Source organism: Neolamprologus multifasciatus, chromosome 10, assembly GCF_963576455.1.
Source record: "Neolamprologus multifasciatus chromosome 10, fNeoMul1.2, whole genome shotgun sequence".
Taxonomy (NCBI): Eukaryota; Metazoa; Chordata; class Actinopteri; order Cichliformes; family Cichlidae; genus Neolamprologus; species Neolamprologus multifasciatus.
The window spans coordinates 10,112,784-10,127,685 of record NC_140448.1 but is presented as its reverse complement, the minus strand read 5'-3'; positions in this window follow the sequence as shown (position 1 = coordinate 10,127,685).

Genomic DNA, 14,902 nt, shown 5'->3' with positions numbered 1-14,902 from the left:
TAAGCTAAAAACAGCTGTTCACTTAAATGCAGTTCATACATATATGAGATAATATGATTGTTGGAGCTTTCTTTATATTATTGTAATTCAATTCAATTCAATTCAATTTTATTTATATAGCGCCAAATCACAACAAATGTCGCCTCAAGGCGCTTCATAGATACAGAGAAAAGCCCAACAATCATATGACCCCCTATGAGCAAGCACTTTGGCGACAGTGGGAAGGAAAAACTCCCTTTTAACAGGAAGAAACCTCCGGCAGAACCAGGCTCAGGGAGGGGCGGCCATCTGCTGCGACCGGTTGGGGTGAGAGAAGGAAGACAGGATAAAGACATGCTGTGGAAGAGAGACAGAGATTAATAACAGATACGATTCAATACAGAGAGGTCTGTTAATACATAGTGAGTGAGAAAGGTGACTGGAAAGGAAAAACTCAGTGCATCATGGGAATCCCCCGGCAGCCTACATCTATTGCAGCATAACTAAGGGAGGATTCAGGGTCACCTGGTCCAGCCCTAACTATATGCTTTAGCAAAAAGGAAGGTTTTAAGCCTAATCTTAAAAGTAGAGATAGTGTCTGTCTCCTGAATCCAAACTGGAAGCTGGTTCCACAGAAGAGGGGCCTGAAAACTGAAGGCTCTCCCTCCCATTCTACTTTTAAATACTCTAGGAACAACAAGTAGGCCTGCAGAGCGAGAGCGAAGTGCTCTAATAGGGTGATATGGTACTACAAGGTCATTAAGATAAGATGGGGCCTGATTATTTAAGACCTTGTATGTGAGGAGCAGGATTTTGAATTCAATTCTGGATTTAACAGGAAGCCAATGAAGGGAAGCCAAAACAGGAGAAATATGCTCTCTCTTTCTAGTCCCTGTCAGTACTCTTGCTGCAGCATTTTGGATTAACTGAAGGCTTTTCAGTGAGTTTTTTGGACATCCTGATAATAATGAATTGCAGTAGTCTAGCCTGGAAGTAATAAATGCATGAACTAGTTTTTCAGCGTCACTCTGAGACAGGATATTTCTAATTTTAGAGATGTTGCGCAAATGGAAGAACGCAGTCTTACATATTTGTTTAATATGTGCGTTGAAGGACATATCCTGGTCAAAATGACTCCAAGGTTCCTCACAGTGTTACTGGAGGCCAAGGTAATGCCATCCAGAGTAAGAATCTGGTTAGATACCATATTTCTAAGCTTTTCAGCGCCGAGTACAATGACCTCAGTTTTATCTGAGTTAAGAAGCAGAAAGTTAGTGGCCATCCAAGTCTTTATGTCTTTAAGACATTCCTGCAGTTTAACTAATTGGTGTGTGTTATCTGGCTTCATGGACAGATAGAGCTGGGTGTCATCTGCATAGCAGTGAAAATGTATGCTATGTCTTCTAATGATGCTGCCTAGGGGAAGCATGTATAATGTAAACAGAATTGGTCCTAGCACCGAACCCTGTGGAACTCCATAATTAACCTCAGTGTGTGAAGAGGACTCTCCATTTACATGCACAAATTGGAGTCTATTAGATAGATATGATACAAACCACTGCAGTGCAATACCTGTAATACCTACAGCATGTTCTAATCGCTCTAATAGAATATTATGGTCAACAGTATCGAATGCTGCACTAAGGTCAAGAAGGACAAGCACAGAGATGAGTCCACTGTCAGAGGCCATAAGAAGATCATTTGTAACCTTCAATAAAGCTGTTTCTGTGCTGTGATGAACTCTGAAACCTGACTGAAACTCTTCAAATAAACCATTCCTCTGCAGATGATCTGTTAGCTGTTTGACAACTACTCTTTCAAGGATTTTTGATATGAAAGGAAGGTTGGAGATTGGCCTATAATTAACTAAGACTGCTGGGTCTAGAGATGGCTTTTTGAGTAAAGGTTTAACTGCAGCCACCTTGAAGGCCTGTGGTACATAGCCGATTATTAGAGATAGGTTGATCATATATAAGATCGAAGAATTAATCAATGGCAGGACTTCTTTGAGCAGTTTTGTAGGAATGGGGTCTAAAAGACACGTTGATGGTTTGGAGGAAGTAATTATTGAAGTTAACTCAGAAAGATCGATTGGAAAAAAAGAGTCTAACTTAACATCAATGGAACTAAGAGTAGCTGTAGATAATATTACATCTGTGGGATGATTATTGGTAATTTTTTCTCTAATGATAAAAATTTTATTTGTGAAGAAGTTCATGAAGTCATCACTAGTTAACGTTAAAGGGATGGTTGGCTCAACAGAGCTCTGACTTTTTGTCAGCCTGGCTACAGTGCTGAAGAGAAACCTGGGGTTGTTCTTATTTTCTTCAATCAGTGATGAGTAGTAAGCTGTTCTGGCTTTGCGGAGGGCTTTCTTATAAAGCAACAAACTATTTCTCCAAGCTAAATGATGATCCTCTAAATTTGTGACACGCCATTTCCTCTCCAGATTACGAGTCATCTGCTTTAGGGTACGTGTTTGAGAATTATACCACGGGGTCAGGTACATCTGATTAGAGACCTTAGTTTTCACTGGAGCTACAGTATCCAGAGTCGTACGTAGTGAGGAGGTGAAATTATTAACAAGATAATCGACCTCTGTTGGGGTAGCGTTCAGATAGCTGCTCTGCTCTGTGTTGGTACAGGGCATTGACGATGATAACAGTGGCTGGATTATATTCTTAAACTTAGTTACAGCGCTTTCAGAAAGACATCTACTTTGATAAAGTCCACTCTCCACTGCTGCGTAATCAATTATTGTAAATGTAAATGTTATCAAGAAATGATCAGACAGGAGAGGGTTTTCAGGAAACACTGTTAAATGTTCAGTTTCTATGCCATATGTTAAAACAAGATCTAGAGTGTGATTAAAGTGGTGGGTGGGTTCTTTTACATTTTGAGAGAAACCAATTGAGTCTAACAACAGATTAAATGCCATGTTGAGGCTGTCATTTTTAGCATCTACATGGATGTTAAAATCACCCACAATAATTATTTTATCTGAGCTCAGAACTAAATTAGATATAAAGTCTGAGAAATCAGACAGAAACTCTGTGTAAGGCCCAGGTGGACGATAGATGATAACAAGTAAGACTGGTTTCTGAGTTTCACAGCTGGGGTGGACAATGTTAAGCATCAGGCTTTCAAATGAATTAAAAGTCTGTCTTGGTCTTTCATTAATTAATAGACTGGTGTGAAAAATTGCTGCCACACCGCCCCCTCGACCTGTGCTTCGAGATTTCTGGTAGTTAGAATGACTCGGGGATGTTGATTCATTTAAACTAACATAATCATCCTGCTGCAACCAGGTTTCTGTAAGGCAGAGTAAATCAATTTGTTGATCAATTATTAAGTCATGTACTAACAGAGACTTGGAGGAGAGAGACCTAATATTTAATAATCCACATTTCACTGTTTTACTCTTTGGTTCAGATGTGGATACTGTATTGTTCTTTCTTTGTGATTGTTTAAGTTGTTTGTTGCTGGTTTTTAGTTTGTTTTTTGTCTTTTTGGAAGCAGACACAGTCTCTATGGAGATGGGTTTTTGGGGGGGTAGCAGGAGGAGAGAAGCTGCAGAGAGGCGTGTAAGACTGCAACTCTGCTTCCTGGTCCCAACTCTGGATAGTCATGTTTTGAGGGGTTTAATAAATTTGTCGATATTTCTAGAAATGAGAGCTGCTCCATCCAAAGTGGGATGGATGCCATCTCTCCTAACAAGACCAGGTTTCCTCCAGAAGGTTTGCCAATTATCTATGAGTTAACTAGGCCTTACAATATAAAGCAGCTTGAGGTGATTGTTGTTGTGATTTATCACTATATAAATAAAACTTAATTCAATTAAATTGAGTTGAACTGAACTGAATTCATGCAGTTATTTGCCATCTTTTCAGCTCTCCATGTAAACCCCACCAATACATGCCACCAAACTTTTCTCCATCATCTCATATCTATGGACAAGAAAGGCCAGAGGAACATAAAGGCTATATGATTAAAATTATAATGGGACCAAAATACTGCCTTTCGAAAACCAGGTTATTAAGGATGAGGAACAGGCTCATGAAAGTCCTCAGAGAACTCATTTGTAAGCTGCTTTCTTCCTTCCTTGCTTAGCATTGAATTTCCATTCTAGAAGAGGGTAGTGACGTCTGCCATCTCCTCACTAATTGGTTTGGAGTGCACTTCAGTGTAGCAAATATTTTTCACAAACATGCAAGGAGAGACGCTGTGGATTGGATGATGTCGTGGGGATTGGATGAAAATGGACTCATAAGGCAAGGAAAGAAAGAGCAGTAAAAATAAGACCGGGGATGAAACTAATGTGTCTCCTAAGGTGCTCGCTTTGATTTGCATGTACTTACTTTTTTTTTTTTGCCATAGCTTGGTGGCATGTTTGACTACTTGTAGTTGTGGCCAAAACTGCTTCCTTGTGGAAAATGGAAAGGACGAGCACTGGAGGTTAGTTTGAAAAGTTATGGCATAGATAAGATATAATTTCTTGGTTATATAATTTCCTGATATCGACAGTGAGATTGCATAAGGAAGAAAAGATATGAGTTAAAACCAGTTAGAGCGGTATTACAGCACCTGCATAAAATCATCCTGTATACTAGAGTGCCATTATCTGATCATTCATTTCTACTCCAGCTCTGTTTTAGCCACATTTATCTATGTTTTATTATTATCGGAAAAGCCACGTAAAACTGTAACTAAGCAGTATGGAAACAGGTTGCTGTGGAGACAGGCTTCTATTCAGGTACCAGAGAAGCTGCTCACATTTGATAAGGCAACTCGGCAGAGCCCTTCTCACAGTGCTGTTCAGGAAAATAAACTGGACCCCATTTTCAACATTGTGAAAAGGGTAATATAGTATGTTCTCTCAGTCCCACAAGGGAAAATGCTCTGACTCAGTTTACAAGCTACAAAGTCCAACAGGCCTCGCTTCAGGATGTGGAGCAGAGCGGAAAGAGGGCTAAAGATCAACTGGCCTCCTTGCACGTGATCTCAAGGGGAAAAGAGTGAAACGTTTTCCTGGCTTGAGATCAGAATCAGAATCAGAATCAGAAAGGGTTTTATTGCCAAATGTTGAGCAGGTTTACAACATTAGGAAATTGCTGCGGTACTTAGTGCAAACATACTGTCATATAACGCTTAAATAGACATAAAAATAAGAATTAAAAGTGCTAAGTAGATAGAGTAGATAGAGCTGAACACCTCAAAAAAGAAAAAGAAAAGAAAAAGAAAATTAAAAAACAGTCAGATAGAAGCAACTTAGTGAATCTAACCCTTTAGGCCTGCTGGAAAGAGATCATTTAGATGAAACTAAGATGAGCAGGAAACAGGGAGGAAAACAGAGGCCTGGCTTTTGTTACAGAGAAAATGGATTTCGGGACTGTTAATGCACCTCTTCTTATTTGATGACTCAGGTTCAAGGCTGTGTGGGTACACACAGAAGATCAAAGCTTAGGGAGAAAACTGAAAAGAATATTTTTGGTCAGAAGCTTTTTCAACAAAGCTGCCATTTTAACATTAGCCCGAGATTTACTTTGCACCTCTAAACACACGTTTTTCCTCTCAAGGTTCCCTCCACGATGCATTATCTGCAAAAAGAAGAACTTGTGTACCGAAAAGTCTTTAGAATTCGGACGCTTTAGGATTTACATGACAGTGCTGTCACCACTCAACCTCATTTTAAAAAATAACGGGACTGTCCTATAAAAGCAGACACACAGACACATAACATCCTGTCCCATACTATGCTATCAAAGCCATTTGTGATGTCCTGGATCTGCAAATATCGCAGCGTTTTCTCAACAAAGCAAGTCCTCATTTCAGTTTCACTCAGACTACAGTTTAAACTTCTTTCAAAAAGAACAAGCAGTTTCTCGGTGTTGTCAGTGTCACCAGGGGGCGATGTTACCATTTTCCCTGCTCTGTGTGGATTCACTCCACATGAGGCCCTTTTTCTTCTTCTTTTTTGTTAATGTTTGAAAAAGCCTCACTTTACTGAGAATCCCAACCCTCTTAAAAAGAAAACAGACCAATTGCTTTTATAGTTCTGGCTTCTTAGCTTGTTAATGTGCTTTAAGTGAAAAGACTGCAAACAGCATTTTGTTGTCTTTGAATCATTTTCACTTTGACAGAGAGAGCTTGGAGCCAACTCCACACTGTGCAGCTGCCAAACCTCATTTTCAACTCCCATTATAAAATTCAATTTATAGAAATAATTGTAGGACATTTCAGTTTAACATGAATTATCATTCCATTTGGATTCTGCTTCCTACATTCTGTGTCTATGTGTTTACAATTCATGTATATATGTTTAAATTAGGCTAATTTCCTTGATGAGCTGGTTGGCATTCATTTCTTGCAGCAGTCTCAATTTTGCATGCACACAGAATCAGGGGATCAGACATGGCCAGCTGTGCCCTCGAGGTGATGGCTTCTACATGAACAACAGATAAACAGTTTTGTGACTCTGTGTTTGTGTTTGGCAGAATAGTGAGAAAAATCAAGGGACTCCTGAGGGGGGAGGCCTTGCTTTCATAGGCCTGCTCCTCCTCTTTGCACTGCAGAGCGGGAGTCAGTCAAGGATATTAATCTCAACATCAGTCATGCATGGGGAACACCCCACGAGGTGAATGAGCCTGCTCATCCATGCATCTCCTGGGGGGAGGTAGGGGCGCTTAGAGGAGGGACTCGAATGGGTAAATGCGTCAGGGTATCATCTTGGGAGATGCCACGTGGGCCGACTTGAGGCGCACAGTCAATGAAACTCAAACCGAGGCAGATGCTGGCACCATCAAAACCCAGCGAGCCACATTATAATGTCAGATAAAGCCGAGAAATGCACAGTTCAAACTGCGAACAGCAAAGAACAATATGTGTGTGGGAAATGCTGCGCTTTATTTCTCTTATATGTAAATGCAATTCCTCTGCTTGCAGCCTAATCCTCCAGCCATCCCTGAAAAGCCACACAGGTAGCTTCACATATTGTAATTCAGGGTTCATTTTCTCATTACCGCCAATATGCCACAGTTCATTTTCTCCTCTCTGCCTCTCTGTTTAAGCCGTTCGAACTGCGTTATCTTTCCAAGGACGAATGCAGCTGTTGAGCTGTTTCCTCTACGAGGATCCTCCACACTGACTGCAGGGCATCTGAGCTTTCCACTCTGCAGTTAATCTAATGTACCGCAACTGTCAAGTGTGCTAACAGCTACAGAAACAGGCCAACATAGTTCATTTTTACCCGCTAATCGATACTAAAACATGGGCAAAAAAATCACAGGGCATAGGAGGGGGATTTGAAATGAAACTCCCAGGGACACGGTACAGCATTGCAGGGGGGGAGCTTTCTCACCCAGTCCATATTGCTGCTGTGGTATCTGTTCTACAAGATCGATACATTTCTTAAGAAAAGGTAAAGTAATAGCAGAGATTTCAGAAAAGTCTTGTTATGTTTGCTCTGTACGTCAGAGAGTAAGAACTCACTGGGTATTGTTACAGCTGTCTGCAGGGGTTTGGCGCAGAGAAGGGGTGGGGAATTTACATGCAAGAGCATTCGAGTAAGGGCAATAGGTTTGTGTTGCCTTTCATGACAGCAATCTCTGCATTTCTGGCCATTTGATAAATAAAAGTGTCCACCCTGTTTGCATTATAAAAGCACAATTCACACACACACACAAAAAGGACAAACTTTATCACAATGCTGATGATTTTCCTTTGACTTCAGCTCACGTCTCTTATGTGTCCAGTGTCCCAACTTCATTTAAGACAAGTAAACAAGGCAACTTTTCTCCAAATCAAGTTTTCTTCCCTTATCTTTCCCGTGGTCGTGACACATTTATTTCCAGCCCCGTTCCTTATAGTCGCTCACAGCGCGCAGCCACGGGGACTTTAACTCGTTTCAGCATCAGCAGAGTGCAGCATCACAAGTTAAAGCCAGATGAACAGCCTCATTGCAATCTTTAGAACAGTCCGTCTGCTTTTATATGCTTGATAAATCATTAGAGATAGCGAGGCTGTCTCTTCCCAGGCAGATAAAATGACAAACCATCAAATGAGACGTCTGAGAGAGAGAGGGGGGCTACGTTTTTTTGGAGGGGGACAATTTTCTTTATGGAAAGATTACAGTGAAATGTGTCACACACAGGCATGTAATAGAAAATTACAGCTTGTTTCATGGACATCATAGTTCAGCATTATTAGATAGGACATTGCGTAAAAAAAAATAAATTAATGTGTGCAGCCCATCTGACCTCTCGGAATAAGCTGATGTTTTCATGCTGTGACTTTAGCATATTGATGAAGAGTTTTCATACTATCATTACTTTGCAGGGGGTCCAAGCCCTCCAAGAACATAGGAGTGAGTCAGAATTTGGCACTACTTGATGCTAGTTTTTTCTAGCATATTGGCGCCCTAACGACTAATAAAGTACCGGAGATGTCCGTATAAAATTATCAGGTCTGAAGCAAGAAAGTATTAAAGAAAATTTCAAACTGCACTAGAGTTAAAGAAACAAGCACTGGTAGGAGATCAAAACGTAGGTGGAAAAGGAGACCTTTGAAATGCGGCACCTTATTTTGACCAGCCATCTATCCCAAATGGTGATATGACCCCTGAAAGTTTACCCAAAATAATATTAATAATTAAAAAACATTTTCACCAGTGAACAACAACAACTGGTAGCACCTGGTGCAATTGCAGTCATAACATATGACATGATATTGTTGTTAAGAGGTGGCTGGTTTTCTTTTCTTTTCTTAATTTTCTTTTCTTTAATGTGTTTTTCAGCCATGAGAGTTTCATGTGCTACTAATAAAAATTGAGCCACCCATGTAAGCTATGAGGGCCTGTAACTTGGACCATTTTCAAAGGCGTAATTTAGCATGGCTTGATTGAAAATACAAAATTGCTGAGCAAAAAAAAATCAGCTTATTCAAAGGGAATTTTCAAAAAAAGATTTGACTGATTCTTTATCAAACGACCAAGATCTAAAACAGGAATTCTAAAATTATTCTCTGGGTGATAAATCCTGGGTCTATAAAATTATATTTTCCTGTGATTTGACTGTGAAGTTAAATTAGTCCTTATGAATCAGGATAATTCTGCGTTCCACATGCCTATCATGCCACTAAAATGCCTACTACACGTGATGCTTTTCAGTTCCTGTTCTGTTTATTTTCCAAAATATTTACTGATTGATGAAACGTTTTCCACAGAGCTGTTTCCACTCGCATGTTTTTTCCAGATTAGCATACTTCTTTTCTGGTAATCACAAACCATCTAACGCTCTATAGTAGAAGAAACTAGGCATGGATAGAGGCAATTCCAGCATTACTATCACTTGTATTGCAAACAAGCAGGCTAATTAACAACAAAGCTACAAGAGGCAGCCCTGAAACAGCCTTCAGGCAAAGTATCTGCCTGCAGGGTTACAGTACCTAAACTAATCACTGAAAAGCACCAAGTGCCAGCGGTGTCTTCTTCAGTACAAACCGACGAGCTGAGCTGAAGTTCTGTAACTGAGAAAAAATGCTAAAATTGCAAGGTGTGACTGAAGGTGGATGAAAGAAATCGAAGCTGCTGTAAAGGCTCGATATTTGAGTTTCGCCTCACACGTTTTGTTCACAACCTTTTCGTAGAAAACCTACATAACAATTAACAACAAGTCTTAACAAGTCTTTACAATGACCCACTGCCACATGGTCATATTACTGTACTGTGAATTTTGCATAGTATTAGGTATGTATGAAGAAAAATCTGAAGGCTAAGTATTAGTAATTGTACCCTGTATTAGTTACACCTTGCTAATACCATCTTGGGCCTTCGTTTGGCTTTAATTCTTTGTGGCATGGAGTCAACAAGATGCTAGAAACATTGCTCAGAGATTTTTGTCCATATTGACATGATAGCATCACACAGTCACTGCAGATTCATCAGATGCACATCCATGATGTGAATCTCCCATTCCACCGCTTTGGAATGGATGGGTTTGAGATCTGGTAACCCTGGAGGCCATTTAAGTACAATGAATGTCATGTTCCTGTCTTGTCATCTTCAGGAAACCACTTTGACGTGATTTGAGCTGTGTGATATGGTGTGTTATTGTGCTGGAAGCAGCCATGAGGAGACGGGTACACTGTGATTATAAAAGGATGGACACGGTCAGCAACAATACACAAGAAGGTCGTTGTTTTTGAATCATGTTCAGTTGGTGATAAGGGGCCCAGAAAGTTCTAAGAAAACCCCCCCACACCATTACGGCACCAACAACAAAGCAAATCATTGATGGAAGGCAGGAAAGCGCTAAATTCTGACCTATTACTATTCAAATATTGCAGCTGTAATCAAGAGTCAGGACCAGATAATGTTTTTTCCAGACTTCCAACTTCTAGCATCAGTTTCCCGTCCTTACCTGACAGGAGTGGCATTCGGTGTGGTCTTCTGTTTGTCTGTTCATCTGCTTCAAAGTTCAGAGATGCTCTTCTGTGTACTTTGGAATCAAGTGGGGTTTTTTGAGCTACTGTTGCCTTTTTATCAGGTCACAGCAGTGTGACCGTTTGTCTTCTGACCTCTGGCATCGATGTGGCATTTTTACCCATAGAACAGCAGCTGACTGGATACTCTTTCTTTTTCTTTTTCAGACTTTTCTCTGTAAATACTTGAGATGATTGCACAGATAAATCCCAGCAGATCAACGGTTTCTGGATCCAGCCCACCTACCACCAACAACCCTGCCCTGTTCAAAGTTACTTAAAACACCTTTCTTCTTTATTTTAAGTTATTATCAATTTGATCTTCAGCAGGTTGTCTTGATCGTGTTGCCATGTGCCTGGCTGGTTAGATATTTGCAGTAAAGAGCAGCTGACCAAGTGTGCCTAATAAAATGGATGTTAGTAAAGGTCAACACCAAAGAAAGTACTATACCCTGTTGACAGAGCTACTTACATTTCATTCATATGTTGTTTGTAAAGTTTTTTTGTTAGTAAAAGAGAAAAGATCACACTTTGCCTGGTCTTCTGCTTGCACTGGACAGTGAATCATTTTTATACTGATTATTCCAATCCAGTCATTTTCAACAATTTAGTTCCTTTTTCTGTTCCAAAGTGAGTTGCAGCTAACACCAGTCTTTGCAAAAACTAAAGTTAATACTCATGAGAAGCCACAGCTATAGCTCCAAGATAGCAAGCTAGTAGCCTTTATTGTTTCAAGGCTATTATCAGTAATAAAGTTCAATATCTCTATGAGTGTCAGAGACACCACGATAAATAACAGTAAGGAAGATGCTGAAAGCTGATCGAGGTATGTATCAGTCCACATAGATGCTTTTCCAACCGTCTGACTGCTGTGACAGTGTCATTCCCAGGAGATATGTATTTTGAGATAAAAGTCATGCAGTAAGTCATATTAAAAAATTGTTTTTTATAGAACAAATTTGCTGCAGTCACAAACTTGGTTCACGGGCAGTTACTTCAAAAAGTAAGAAATATTTTGTGAGGTTTCCAGTTTACATATCTATGATATTTATTCCTCCATGCATGGCTGAAGGTGTCTAATGCATGAAATTGTATTAGACCAATCAAACTTTCATGGTAATGTATATGAAGATTATTATTATTATTATTAATAGATATTTTTTTACTCCAAAAAGTTGATTTCCTTACCTGGATGATTGAGCATGCATCAAGAGAAATATTTTTTTTAGTAACTCCAAAATTGCTGATATTAAGAAAAATAAGTAATGATGACACAACTTGAACACACCTAAAGGCATATTGCAACATTTTTAAATAGATTAACAAATAAAACTCATAAAATCCATAAAATTGAGTAAAACGTAATAACAACAATACAAGAATATAACTGCATTCATTTCTTTCAAGATAAAGAGATAAATAATTAACCTCTATTTAGTCTGTTATTAAAAATATATGCATAATAAAAATAGAAAATAATTAAAAACATATGTATGGACACATAAACTTACGCCTGTACATAAACATTTATATTTCTGGAGTTCTCTTTTGGTCTCATCTACACACCTACTGTGCAACAGACACACAGATGAAAGACCTTTTGCTGCTGAGCTAATCAAACACACCACCTGAAAACATGATTTAAATATTTAATGTTTTCACTAATTAAATGTGATAATATTATAAACAGGTGAAAAACACTGTGACATGTTACAAGATATATTTACATATGGAGAAGTGACATTTTAACTTGTCCAAACTAATTTATAGATATCTTTAATTCAATAATATTCATCTGTAGGCTAATGCAAGTAGTGCTAACAATAACTAGCACGTTCATTTTTTTTAGTTTTTACCCTAAGCATTTGCATTATGGATACGTGGCCTAAATTTGTTTAATCATTGCAGATAGTTCATACTAATGAATATATTCAGCTTGGATATGTAGCCTGAAACCATTTCATCATTGCAGATATGTCATTTTAATAATCGCATTCATTTGGGATTTTAAGATATGTCAACTAAATGTAGCATATTTGTGATTCATATGTTGGTTTAAGTATTTTTTTAAATACTTCAATTCAATTCAGCTTGTTATTACGCATAAAAACTAGATAACATCTCATAAATGACAATCCATAGCATCAATAAAAAATGAAATAGAAACTAAAGGGAAAATAATAAACGGTCATTTTACATTCATAGCCTCATGACAAGAGTAAATAGTTGAAACATATAATAAACTTAGTATAACACATTTGCCTATACTGCAAGTGTGGCATTAGGGTAAGTGACCCATCTGGTGCCCTTATAATGTCTATGTTATATGTGAAAATCAGCAAGGAGGTTTTAATAAAGCACCAATTTTCCCTAATTTACTGAACCAGGCAGCAGGCAGGTCTCTGTTCCAGCCTTACTGCCCCTCACTGAGCAATGAGAAGGAAGATAACCAGCTCTGGTTTGAGTCATCTGGATCTTATTAAGCTCCTGGTTTGATACACTAGACCAGATTGCTGAACACTAATCAAGAAAGTGTGAGATCACACAGTGTATCATGCTCAAAACGCCCCTATTGATGTCAGCTAACCATGAAAATTAAATGTTGACACCCAGTAATTTGGTGTTTTTAACCTGCTTCCACCACATTTAGCAAGAGCGCAGATTTGTTTGAGATTTTAAACTCGTGACCAATGGAAATGATTTTTGATATCTAAAATTCAATTCTATAGATACTGCTATATTTCAGCTATCACACACCCAAGGAAATGGTAGACAACATTCAAAGTAGCAAACTTATATTATTTGATGCGTTAAATAGCAGTTGGACAAACAAAGGCAGATGTGCTGGTCCCTTTTTTCTTCTCATGCTTCATTTAATTTCTTTCTTTCTTTTTCTTAAAAAACATTTTAAACCTCTTTTGCTCCCTTTCTGTCTCTCCTTGTCTGTGGTGCTACGTCCCAAGAGGCATGGCTTCTGCTGGTCACGCTGGTTGTCTGGCTGGTGCACCTGCTCTCCATTAACTGCTCACTCACCCTCTGAATTTAAACACCAGCTCTTCCACCCACTCTTTGCCAGATCTTTCTGCCAGCTCTGTGATTGTATCAGTCAGGCTCCCTGGTGTTTTGGGTTTGTTTTTTTTTGGGATTCTTTGCGCTGTTTTTTTAAATCAAGGGACATGTCTTGTTTTTCGCTGCGCTTCAGATCTCCTTCCTGTGTGTCATCAGAAATACTGACCTCTAGCCCCTGCATCAGGATTATGTCCACTCTTTTTTTTTTTTTTAACTTATTAATGAACTCTTAATTAGGGAACTCTTGAATAGGTGTTCTGGTGGCTAAATCATTACAAATAACCAACTTGGAATAGTAATAACAACTCAAATATATCTGTATCTTAATTTAAAAAGGGTCAGTGGTTGATTAGTGGAATTAAACTAGAGATAATTCGACTGTGTGACTCTATTGTTGTAGAAGCACCATATTTTCAGAGTGTTTTGAAGATGTCTGCATTACTGCAGCTCGACTTGTCTCTTGTTTTAAACAAAAACTTCAAGGTGAGGTTGTAGTTGATTGTGATTGGTTGTTGATACTAAATCCATGCCAGCAAAGGCACCCGCCTCCAAGGATGAGGTGCGTAGACTGTCAAACATTAAGCAAGCAATAACCCCTTCCTAAGTGCCAAAAAAAATGCAGTTGTGGGAGTTGCAAATTGAGGCTGTCTCAAAAAAATCATGGTTTCCTCTCAGTTTCGCGTACAATGGGAACACGGCTGCTTTGATCGACAGTTGGCAGCTGCAGTCTATGACCAGGTCTCACTTATACTAATTTGAGTCGCTAACTGAATGAATGGACAAATATTACAAGTTTCTGTGTCATACATTAAGTATCTGATGAATGGCGTGCGATCCAGGCTGTATTCCGTCTCTCTCCTAGTGTCAGCTCCTGTCCAAGTGGTAAAGTTGCCGAAGTATGCCGAATTACTCAAATAAACAAATTAGTCCTAAATTGTGAGTCAGATTGCCAATCGTAATTCTATCAATCCTTTGGCCAGATTGTTGAACCATAACTAAACAAAAATAACCTCAAGTGTTGGATTACAGGATTACATCAGCAGAGCTGCTTTTATGGCTACTTCCTCCCTGCTTCTTGTTGCTTGGGAGACTCTTCTAGTCTTTTTGGTTGTCACATAATTATGTTTGGGTTAATGTCACAATCTTTTTATACCTTTTTTTTCTCTGTCAAGGTTAGTTTATGCTATTGCCACACTCAGCTGCACTCATTTATAGCTTCACTCGTATCTGTACTGAAGGTCATTTGCTGTATAATGGTAGAGCTTCTGAAATATTAATACAGTTTACTTAGCATAGAATAGCTCTCGGGTTAGATTTTCCATCTGCCTTTGAAGACCCAGTGTTTGTTTAATTATTATTTATTTTATAAGACTTCTCC